The sequence below is a fragment of the Neltuma alba genome, unplaced genomic scaffold (assembly GCF_004799145.2).
Source record: "Neltuma alba isolate B1F8T4 unplaced genomic scaffold, ASM479914v2 tig00010251_pilon, whole genome shotgun sequence".
In the NCBI taxonomy this organism is placed as follows: Eukaryota; Viridiplantae; Streptophyta; class Magnoliopsida; order Fabales; family Fabaceae; genus Neltuma; species Neltuma alba.
In genome coordinates this window covers 11,796-22,833 of record NW_021635178.1, presented here as the reverse complement: position 1 = coordinate 22,833, position 11,038 = coordinate 11,796, and the positions used below count along the sequence as shown (strand labels likewise).

General features: G+C 30.4%; 1 pseudogene; it reads left to right on the top strand.

The window, feature by feature from the left end:
• The first annotated feature begins 8,923 nt into the window (after positions 1 to 8,923).
• On the top strand, positions 8,924 to 11,038 carry LOC114755343 (zinc finger CCCH domain-containing protein 48-like; annotated as a pseudogene).

Below are 11,038 nucleotides of genomic sequence, written 5' to 3'. Positions count from 1 at the left end.
TTGTCCATTTGTGTTATAAATATAATAATATAACTTACAAGTGGAAGGAAAAATATTTTTACCTCTAATCAAAGAGGCATTATATATACACTACTATATATATATATATATATATTTGCCAGACACAATATAATATAATATATATTTATCATATGTATATATACGAACCATGAACTAAGGACTTAACTTGCACAAGGTTTGGAGTTTAGGAATCCATGTTCTCGGTTGCACTACAAAAAAACATAAAATTAGTGATAGAATTTAGTGATAAAACTTTCATCACTAATTAAAATTAGCGACAGATTAGGAACAAAATTGAGTTAGCGGCGGAATTAGCGATAGAATTTTTTCCGTCAAGTGATGGAATTCAAAATTCTGTCACTAATTAGTGACGGATTACTAACGGAAATTAGTGATGGAAATTTTCCGTCACTAATCCGTCACTAATTAGTGACGGATATCCTACAAAAATTGTCACAAAATAGTGACATAGTGACGGAAAATTCCATCACAAATTGATGATGGAAATTTCCGTCACTAATCCATTGCTAAATTTTTTTATTTTGTAAATTTCAAAATACCACATGGCAACTATTGATTGCCGCCACATGTCATATCTATAACTGCCATCTCATACCCGGTTGACGCCTCACATTCTCCTCTCTCTCCAATGTCATCATGTCATCCCCTCATCCACATCATCGCCACGTGTCTATCACTATGAGCTGCTACATCATTAATAGTTACTACCTCACCGACTTCTCTCTCTCCCACGCAGCCACGTTATCTCTTCATCTATGTCATTGCCATGTGTTTATCATTGTGATCCACCATGTCATCACTGGACGCCACTTCAACTCTTCGTCTCTCCCATGCAGCCATGTCATCATAGTGTCCACATCATCACATGTGTCCATCATTATGAGCCACCATGTCATCACTTTGTCCACATCATCGCCACATCACAAATTGGCTCGTTTTGTGAAGAACTGTTGGTTCAAACCTGAGACCTCCTGCACGTATGATGAAGCCTTTACCAATTGAGCTGAGAAGCACCTGCAAAATTTTTATACAAAAATAAATATATATATATATATAAAATATTTCTAGTAACAAATACGAATATATATAATAAATACTATATACACAATTTAATATATATTATATAATTTAATATATTATTATTTATTTGAATTTAATTTTTTATATTTTAGTAAAAATTTCTAATAATTTATATTTTTATTCAAATATTTAACAAAATAATAAATATATTTATTTTTATTTTTATTTTATTTTATAATATTTGTATTTTTTAAATTTTATACAATATATTATTTAAAAATTATGATATATTATATTTTTATTTTAATAATAAGTTTAAAAAATAATTATTATATATTTATATTATATTTTTTTGTGATGGATTAGTGGCGGAAATTAGTGACGGAAAAATTCCATCACTAATTTCAATGACAAAGTGAGAGACTGAGAGTTAGTGATAGATTAGTGACGAAAATTAGTGATGAAACTTTTTCCGTCACTAATTTCCATCACTAATTATTTAAAACAAAAATAGAGACGGACTTGTGACAGAATTTAGTGACGGAATAAAATTTCGTCACTAATCCTTCACTAATTTAGAGACAAAAATTTTCCGTTACTAAATTCTGTCACTAATTTTAGTAACGGTATTTGTGAGGCATTAGCGACAAAATTTTATTCTATCACTAATGCTCTGTTTTTTTGTAGTGTCGGTGCTAGTCGGCACAAAAATTAAATAAAACCTTTCATAGACATTGAAGGAGCTGCTTGAATAGTTTAAACAAATAATCAATAATTAATGCATTTAAAAAGAAAACATCAAGCATGTTCCAAATACTCCTCTAAGTCTTTAATACAAGATCTACTTTATAGTGCAAAATATATTATATTAATGACTGAATGAGTATATTATCAATATAATTAAACATGATTGCAAATTGGCAATGCTTTACACTGAGGTAAGTTTTATTATTTATAATTAATGGATAATACTCTTCCAGTCCTTAACGTAAGATTTAATTGATGGAAGTTGATATTGGTCCTAAATATAAGACTCATTTCATATGTTTACTAATTTTTTTCTCAAATTAACCCTATTAATATTCTCTAATAACAATCAAATAGGGGAGGGAGGGAAGGAGGAAAAGAATTAAGAAAGATATTTAGCATATTTTAGAAAAAATATATTTTATTAACTAATTTAACTAACATACTTAATCTACTCCAAGTAGTTAATCAAGTTGTACATTAAGAATCACATGACTATAATTTTTCATAAGTTTTATTTAATATATTGGTATATTGGCTTGTCTTTCTATTGCTTTATAATATCCTCGCTCCTCAAAAGATGGCTTCCCAAAATTCTGAGAAGGCTATGCTTGTTTTCCTCGCCACAAAATATGGGTCAAATATGTACTTATTCTTTTTTCCAATTAGATATATATGTGTGTATGTATAGAAGGCTTGATAACTGATTTGTACGTCAAAATTAAAAAAATTAGTTAAATTAAATTAATAAAAAATATGTATTAGTTTTTTAACATATCATTTTTAATTATAAATATTGAAGAATATAAAATTCAACTTGATCCACCCGTTTAAAACTCTTGATGGTGGTGGAAGATTTATTCACTGTTTCTTATCCGACCCATTATAAAAAACCAAATATAGTTTCATATACTCTAAACATTTTTATATTGACTCTCGATCAACAACGTAGATTGATCTAACGTGTAGAAAAAATTCAATACAACAAGAATTTCCAATTGAATATAATCTCGTCACTAAGATTTTCATCAAAATGTTTTTTTTTTGGCAATGCGAAATCGTGTTTTTCTTATGATATTTATTGGAGGGATCTTAAACATCATAGTTGTATAGAAAAACTGAATACTAAAATATAAATTTAAGAATGCTAAATTGTCCTCAGTCAAATCTCCTACATTCAGAACTTAAAAAAATAAATCTCGTACATTCAGAATTTTAAAAAATAAATATAAAATTTGGCCCATTTTCCTATTTAGTTCCTTTTTATTATTTCGCTGTGTTTGCATAAATCTATTCGCCAAATATTTGCTAGTTATCTGCATAAATATTTCCTTCTGCGTTTAGTAAAATTCAAATTATTCAAATAAAAGATCAGCTAGTTTAATTTCGGTGAAGAATCATTTTAGGGTGAGCCAAAAAATAAATATTTTTTTAAACAGTCAACCAAATTATAATTAAAATAATTATATATTATAGGATTAAAATGGTTCATAAAGAACATCGTATATTATTAATCAATATTATTGGAAGAAAAATCTTTATAGATAAATATGAAAGAGAATAATAATGGCAACTAAAAAAGAAAGAAAGAAAGAGAATAAACAAAGAAATATCAACTGCTAATTAAAGAAGCTAAGATGTAGTAGGAGGAAATATAGAAGGTTTAGTTAGGCTGAATTAATATTTTAACATTTCATCCTTATCCTTATAATTATATAAGGAAAAATCCTATTTAAATCCAGCTAAAATATCAAAATTTAAAATCAAGCCTATATTTTGAACAAATTCCTAATCAGGACTAGAGGCTTAATTAGGAAGTTAAGAATGTTCTTGAAAGTCAAGAATGCCCCTTTATAAGTAAAATATGAGTTGTTACCTTTATATTTTTTTGAATGATTTTTTTGTTGACTTTATATTTTTCTCTCTCATAAATTCTTTTTATGCCTCACAAATTCTTTTCCTCAAATATAAAAATAGTAAGTCTTTAGTAAATGATAGGAAATTACAACACACCTTTGATCCTTATTAATAATTACTCCGGCACTCTAATCAATCTAACAGCATAGTTCAATGTTAAATTTTAATTTCGATGGGTTTGATTTTGCTCAATTTTAATATTAATCGATCCTTCATATACTTAATAATATATACACCCTTGTATACTTGGAAAACTGGTGAAATAGTGTGGATGGGGATTATAATGTATAATTAATTTGTTCTAAAATAGTCAAAGAAAAAGGCATACGATGGTCATGAATAAACAAGAAAATATTTGAAAAATCATTGTGTTAAGGATTATGACCATTTGACCCCTTCTTCAGACCAGAACCTTTTACGGCTTGATTAAGGTGCCGCAGTAATTATTGATGTAAATTGAGGACAGTGTTGTAATTTCATGTCATCTACTATGGATTTACTATTTTCCTATTTTAGGAAAATGATCTGAGGGGAAGAAAAATATAGAAGTAACAACTCATTTTAATTATAAAGGGGCATTTTGGACTTTAAAACAACATTCATAAATCTCTAATTAGGCCTCTTAGCCTAATTAGGAATTTGTACAAAGTGACGGCCTAATTTTGAATTTAGTTATTTTAACTGAATTTAATGGGGATTATCCCAAATTATAATTTCTAAGACTAAGATCATCTCGGATCAATACGATTGCTTTTTATAATTAATTTAAGTATTCGTAAGTAAATACATACACACAAGACGTCTATTAAACAGTATAACTTTACATTTAAAAATTTTTCTATTATATTTGATTTTGAACTTGAAATTGATGATTGATTTAAGGGCTCAATTAGTTGTATAATGATAAAAGAATTTGAAACTCAATCAAGAAAATCTCTAGAAAACATCTAAAATGTTCAGAATTAAAAAATCACAATTTTGCTTTATTTTAATTCCAAAACTTGATATTTTTACAATCTTGTTTAGTTTGGTCTTATCCCGAACTGTATTTGGATTTTAGATTGTCTTTCGTGGTAGTTTAATGGAAAATCATTCATGATAAAAAAAATGATTTTATTATTAAACATTGTAAAATTATATTTAAAAGCATCAATATCTGTAAAATAAAACATAGTTAATATATTTTATATGAAATCAAAAAAAATTATATGATATTTTATTTGGAACTTTGATTAGTGCTTGTCTGAATTAGCGATGAATGACTGTGATTTTAAATCATCATAAATTTTATAAGTGACACTAGTCATAAATGATATTGGTTAATCGTCATTGTTGTTTAGACATTTGTTTTCATAAGTGACTTTAAGAATTGTGATTATACTTGATTTTCATTTATTAAAATCACTTATGGATGTATAATTACCAAAAAAAAGCATGAATTTAATAAATATTATTAAACATCATTTGGGGAGAGATTTTCAGAAGAGTGTGTGAAGATAAATTGAAGAAAATTCAGTTGATAAAAATTGATCAAGATTCTTCAAACCTATAAATTACTCCTTGGTGTTTATTCTAAAAGTGCAGTAGGAAAGTGAAATAACGATTCATCGAGATTTTATAAAAATTACCCAAACAGAATAAACATATTTCAAAATCACTTATTTTGATTCAAACGGGTTTATAAGATATTCTCGTTGGTAGATCATTTAACTTAAAAATTATATTAAATTTAAGATAAAATTTTCTTTCTCTAACATTCAGTGGATCTGTTTTTTTCTGGAGATATAGATATGTGTGTGTCTATATATATTATTAAGTGCATTGCAAAAAGAAAAATGGAAACTATAAAAATGCAGATTTAACATATCAATTAAGTTCGATAAATTTCATCAAATATCTTATAGAGATCAAATAAATTTTCAGGACTAATATATATAAATTCTAATTGGTTGAAAGCTATCTTTAAAATATTTTAAAAAGATTGAATAATAAAAATAAAACAGAAGATTTGATTGGGAAATCTGAATTTTTCATATCTCTTGCCATGCGGATACTGCTGTCTATAAAAAGGGGCCGAGGGAGGCCATTAAAGAATTGTCACATTAGAGAGAGAGAGAACATTAAAGAATTGTCATGTTAAAGAAAGAAAACATTAAAGAAGTGTCACATTAGAGAGATATTCGGTTGTAAAGGTACGTCAACGTTCTTATTAATTAAACACTCGAACGCGCAATTAATACTTCAAAAATTCTGCTTTCTATTTGGATCAAATTCGCTTAAAATTGGCCTATTTGAATTATTTGTTGAAATTTGATTTCACAGTTCACACACTATGAAATAAATATGTTACAAGAGTTTTGTTCATATACAAACACTCTTTTCTAAATGAACCGAATAACTTTTTAGTCTATTTAGGATCCGTTTGGATTGACAGTGGAAAAAGTAACTTATTTCCGATCTGACTTTTAAAAAGGTAAGATTGAGTAAAAGTTAAATTGGATAAGGTGAATCGTATTTGAATTGCAATTTAAAAAAGTTACTTTGTAAAAGTGAGATCGGTAAAAGTTGTTTGGATTATAATTAAGTAAAAGTAAGTTTGTTTGTAAAATTATTAAAATAGGTATAATTTTTAATAAATAATAAAACATGATTAAAAAAATAATTTTACATAATACAATGAATTTAATTAAATTAATATGAAAAAGTGAATTTTAATAAGTGAATTAATTTTACAAAAAGAAAAGAAAAGAAATAAACGTGAACTAATAACTAATACGCACTTACCATTTGCATTTTATTTCTCTTGATCAAAATTCATATTATAACACAAAAATATGCCTTTCTTCTTCTTCTTCTTCTGAAACACATAAATGGGACCCACATTTTGTTTTTCTCTCTTCACTTTTCCAACACTATAAGTTCTTAAAATCAGCTTCTCCAAAAGCCACGTTTACTGCCAGCTTTTGGTTCCATATTAGATCCCCTCACAGCCCTTCCAAACAGCCCATAATATTGTAATCGGGCTTAATGTACTTATAAGCTGTGTTTGGGCCAGCAAACACTAACCCAAACAGACACTTAATCTAGGTTCTAACCCTGTTTTATGAACTGTCTCTATTTTGTGTAACCTAAATAGATATTTTTTTTTATAACACCTAAATAGATGTTTTAAATTTATCTACATTCGAACAAATGAATTGCATCTTGGAAAATGAAAAACAAAAATTCTATTAAGATAGAGGCAATCGTGAAAAAACGTAATTAATATCCTACTTATAATAGCCTATATAATAGGGACCACGGACCACTCAGTTTTAATAAGTAGTTTCTTATAATGGGGATTAGAGGAACTATTGTTTATTTAACTAGATGTTTAAGAGTTATGACAAATTAAAAGTTAAATAGATGTCATATACAACAACAACAAATAGTGATGTTTACGCTGGCCTTTTCAAGCATTTGTTATTACCTATTTTATAAAGTACATAGTTCAGGCTAATTATACACTGGTTTGGATCAAAAATCCCATTTAAATATTTGGGAAAATTCATCTATAGATCCTTACAGTTTTGTTCAATTTTGAATCAGATGCTTTTTTTTTTTTCTTTTTATCAGATCCTTTAAGTTTTTACCGTTAAGTCCGTTAGTCCCTAATAGTTAAATCTGTCAAATAAATATCAACACCGTTAATAACTTCCTGTTAGCAATGTCTGAAACATCTCCTTCTGCCATAACACCATATATAAGCAAGCTCTCGTCTCTCATTCGCTCATGTCACCCCAGATACATAGAGAGCCGCTTCATGTATTATGCAAAGAATTACGTTCCAAGTGCTTTATTTCCAAGTCGAAGGTCGCTAATGTCGTCATCATCATCGTCCTGGTCTGTAGCTGTAGAGGCTGAACAAAAAAAGCTGCTAGAGTTTATACTCTCCAATCTGCCCCTACAGAAGAGCCTTGGGTCCTTCACAACAACTAGGTATCTTTTTGGATTACTGCAAATGGCCAACATATTGGATTTTTCAAATCGGGCAGAAATGCATTAGAGAAGATAGGACTGCAGCTTAAAGAAGCCACACAAGTTGATCTTCTCATGCTGAGCTATTCATACCTTAAGGAAACAATCTACAAAGTAACTTGTATGGAGAGAATTTTGACCCACTTCTTAGCTGGTTTAAAAGAAAGAAACACCGCTGCAGTGGATGGTGACAACGGTGTCACCATGTCGCCGGCGTTAATGGTTGTTGGGATGCTTCTACAAACAAAGAATGATAATGAATAATATGAGTCACCTAAAACTAGTCTACAACAAAATTCCATACGCTACAAACAACATTTTAATAAGATATGGAAAATGCCTCTGTTTTTAAGTACTAAAACAGGGGAGGCCATCCTTCATTTTTCATTCATATAGCCTCTGCATATATAGTTGTTTCAATTGCTTCCTCAATGCGACCATGCTATATATAATACATGCTCCTACTAACACTTTGATTTCTCTTCATGTATCTGTATATATAGTAGTATGTAATTCTACAAATAAGGATGATATATATTGACTTGAAATCATATCCCGTGCTACTTTTTATGTCTACATATATTGAGCTCAAAGGTGCCTCTTTTTTTCATCATTCTCTAAGTGTATTCCTCACTCTAAGCTCTTCCAAGTTTCTAGACTATCGTTTTCTTTCATGTTATTCTGTTACATAATTGTCTGACAGGGGTCGAGTTGGATGGTGAAGGAAACGTGACCGTGAGGATGGTTGAAGAGGATCGCGGTGACTTCGTGACTGAGGCAAGGAAAGGTGTTATGGAGAGCTGGAAAGGAATGGCAAGTTAAATATGGTGGGGAAAGAGACGGTCTTAGGGATGAGGGCATGAGAGAGTAGAGTTTGCAGGAACTTGGGTTTATGGGGGAGGGGGAGAGAGAGTGATATTTCAGAGGTGCCCAACAGGAATTATTAACGGTGTTAGTGTTTATTTAACATATTTAACCCTCAAGGACCAACAACAGATGTAACTGTAAAAAATATAAGGATCCAATAAAAAGAAAAAAAAAATAGAAGGACCTGATTTAAAATGAAAGTAAACTACAAGGACTTTCAAATTAATTTTCCCTAAATATTTTTATGATTTTCTTATGAAAAATAAATGACTAGTTGACTTGAGATGTTCTAATAATTCTAATCTGTCATAGAATGAATACAAGGAATGGGGTTCCCTCTTGGAGGGACAATTCCAACCATTGGCTTGCAGGGCAACGCACCAATAAGCCCTGCAAGTTTGTGCCCAATCAAACTTCTTATCAATGCAAGAGGCAGTCCCCTTACCCTCTTAATAATAATGACAAGAGTCAAGTAGATGGCATAAGATCCTCTAAGCCCAAAGGAAATTCATCTCAAATTTGCAAACATTGGATCAATGGAAACTGTGTTCATGGTGATCGCTGTTGGAACTTGCATTCCTGTTTCATGGCGATGGCCTTTCTGTTCTCACTAAGCTTCATCAACACAAAACGGTACTTACTTGACTTCCATTATTCCCCGAACTAGTTCTTATAATAGGGATTAGAGGGATTTTTTTTTCCTCCCGGTTCAGTACTAAACTTTGAATTATGATTGCAGATTGTGACTGGGATTGCACTTTCAGTTGGATCGGACAAACTCTTTTCTTGTAGCACTAATGAGACACTTCGGGTATGGGACTGTCATACGGGTGAATGTGTTAATGTCATAAATTTGGGCGAAGAAGCAAGGTGTTTGATCAGTATGGGTTCATGGGTTTTTGCTGGTTTGAAGAATGCTGTTAAGGTAATTAAGCTCTTAAACTTCTTGATCATATGATGATTGTGTTTTTGTTTTGTCTTTCATCCTTTATATGATCATTAGGTTAATTAATCAGAAATTAAATATATACGTGGTTGTGGTTATTATATACGAAGCCATGGAACATTCAGACGGCTGCTGAGATCAGTCTAGAGGGACCCAAGGGTCCTGTACTTCCCATGGCTGTTTGCAACGAGACAACTTTTGCTGGAGCAATGGTACCTAACTGTTTGCTAAATGTATTACTAAGTTGTTCTCAGTTGATTTAATATATTATATGTCTTTGATATCTAATCTAATATGTTCACTTCACTTTCGTGTACCAGGATGCAGTTATTGATGCATGGAGACTCGCTTCTGAAGCAAATTTTCCATTTAAACCATTGGCAACGTTAAATGGCCACACCAGAGCTGTTGTTTCCTTAACTGGTGGTCCTAGAGACAAGTTGTATTCAGGTTCTGTGGATCATAGCATCCAGGTACTCCTCCGGTCTTTAACATAAAACCTATTTAATTAATTTGATTAGATTAAGATAATTAAGTAAGTTAGTTAATTGTAAGAAATATAACATATTTTTCTTAAAATACCATAATCGTCTTCCTTAATATCTTTCTTCCCTTTCCTGTTTGATTATAGTGAGAAAATATCCATAAGGGTAATATAGAAAAAAATTGATAAATATATGAGAAATAAATTGTATATTTAGAACCTAAATCAACTTAACAATTAAGTTCTATATTAAGGACCCAAGAAGTATGTAGTTATTAATTCCATGTAGTGGCTTTGTTAAGGATATGTGATATTATGTTGTTGAATTTATTTGAGAGGATTTAATGATTTCTTTTCTTTTTTTTTCCAGGTTTGGGACCCCAACACATTACAATGTACCATGACGTTAAAAGGTCACACTAATGTACTGACATCCCTTGTTTTCTGGGACAAACACTTGTTCTCAAGCTCATTGGACGGCACAGTAAAGCTTTGGACTTCAACTCACGAACAATCGACTTTGGAGGTAGTGTACACGCAACAAGAAGAAACTGTGAGTTTTACTTCAATAAACAGTAGAGATTCATCTGCATGTTATATTGTGAGAATTCATTCTAATGTATAGCTTTGGTGATATTATATTATAGGGTTTGGTTAGAATCAATGGCATGATTGATGCAAAAGGGAAACCCATATTGTTTTGCTCCTGCAGCAACCATTCAGTTCGCCTGTACGAAATGCCAACGTGAGTAAACTTCATGTTCCCATTTTTATTTTGGTTTTAATATTGCAAGTGTTATGTATATCAGGCCTTGATATGATTTGGTGTATTTTTTCTGGTTAGCTTTGCTGCAAGAGGAAGATTATTCTCAAAATAAGAGATTAGAGTAATAGAAGAAGGCCTTGGAGGACTCTTTTTCACTGGAGATGGCACTAGTTTGCTCACTGTCTGGAAATGGCTAGCAGATCAATCGGAACCTATGACCACTTCTTCATGA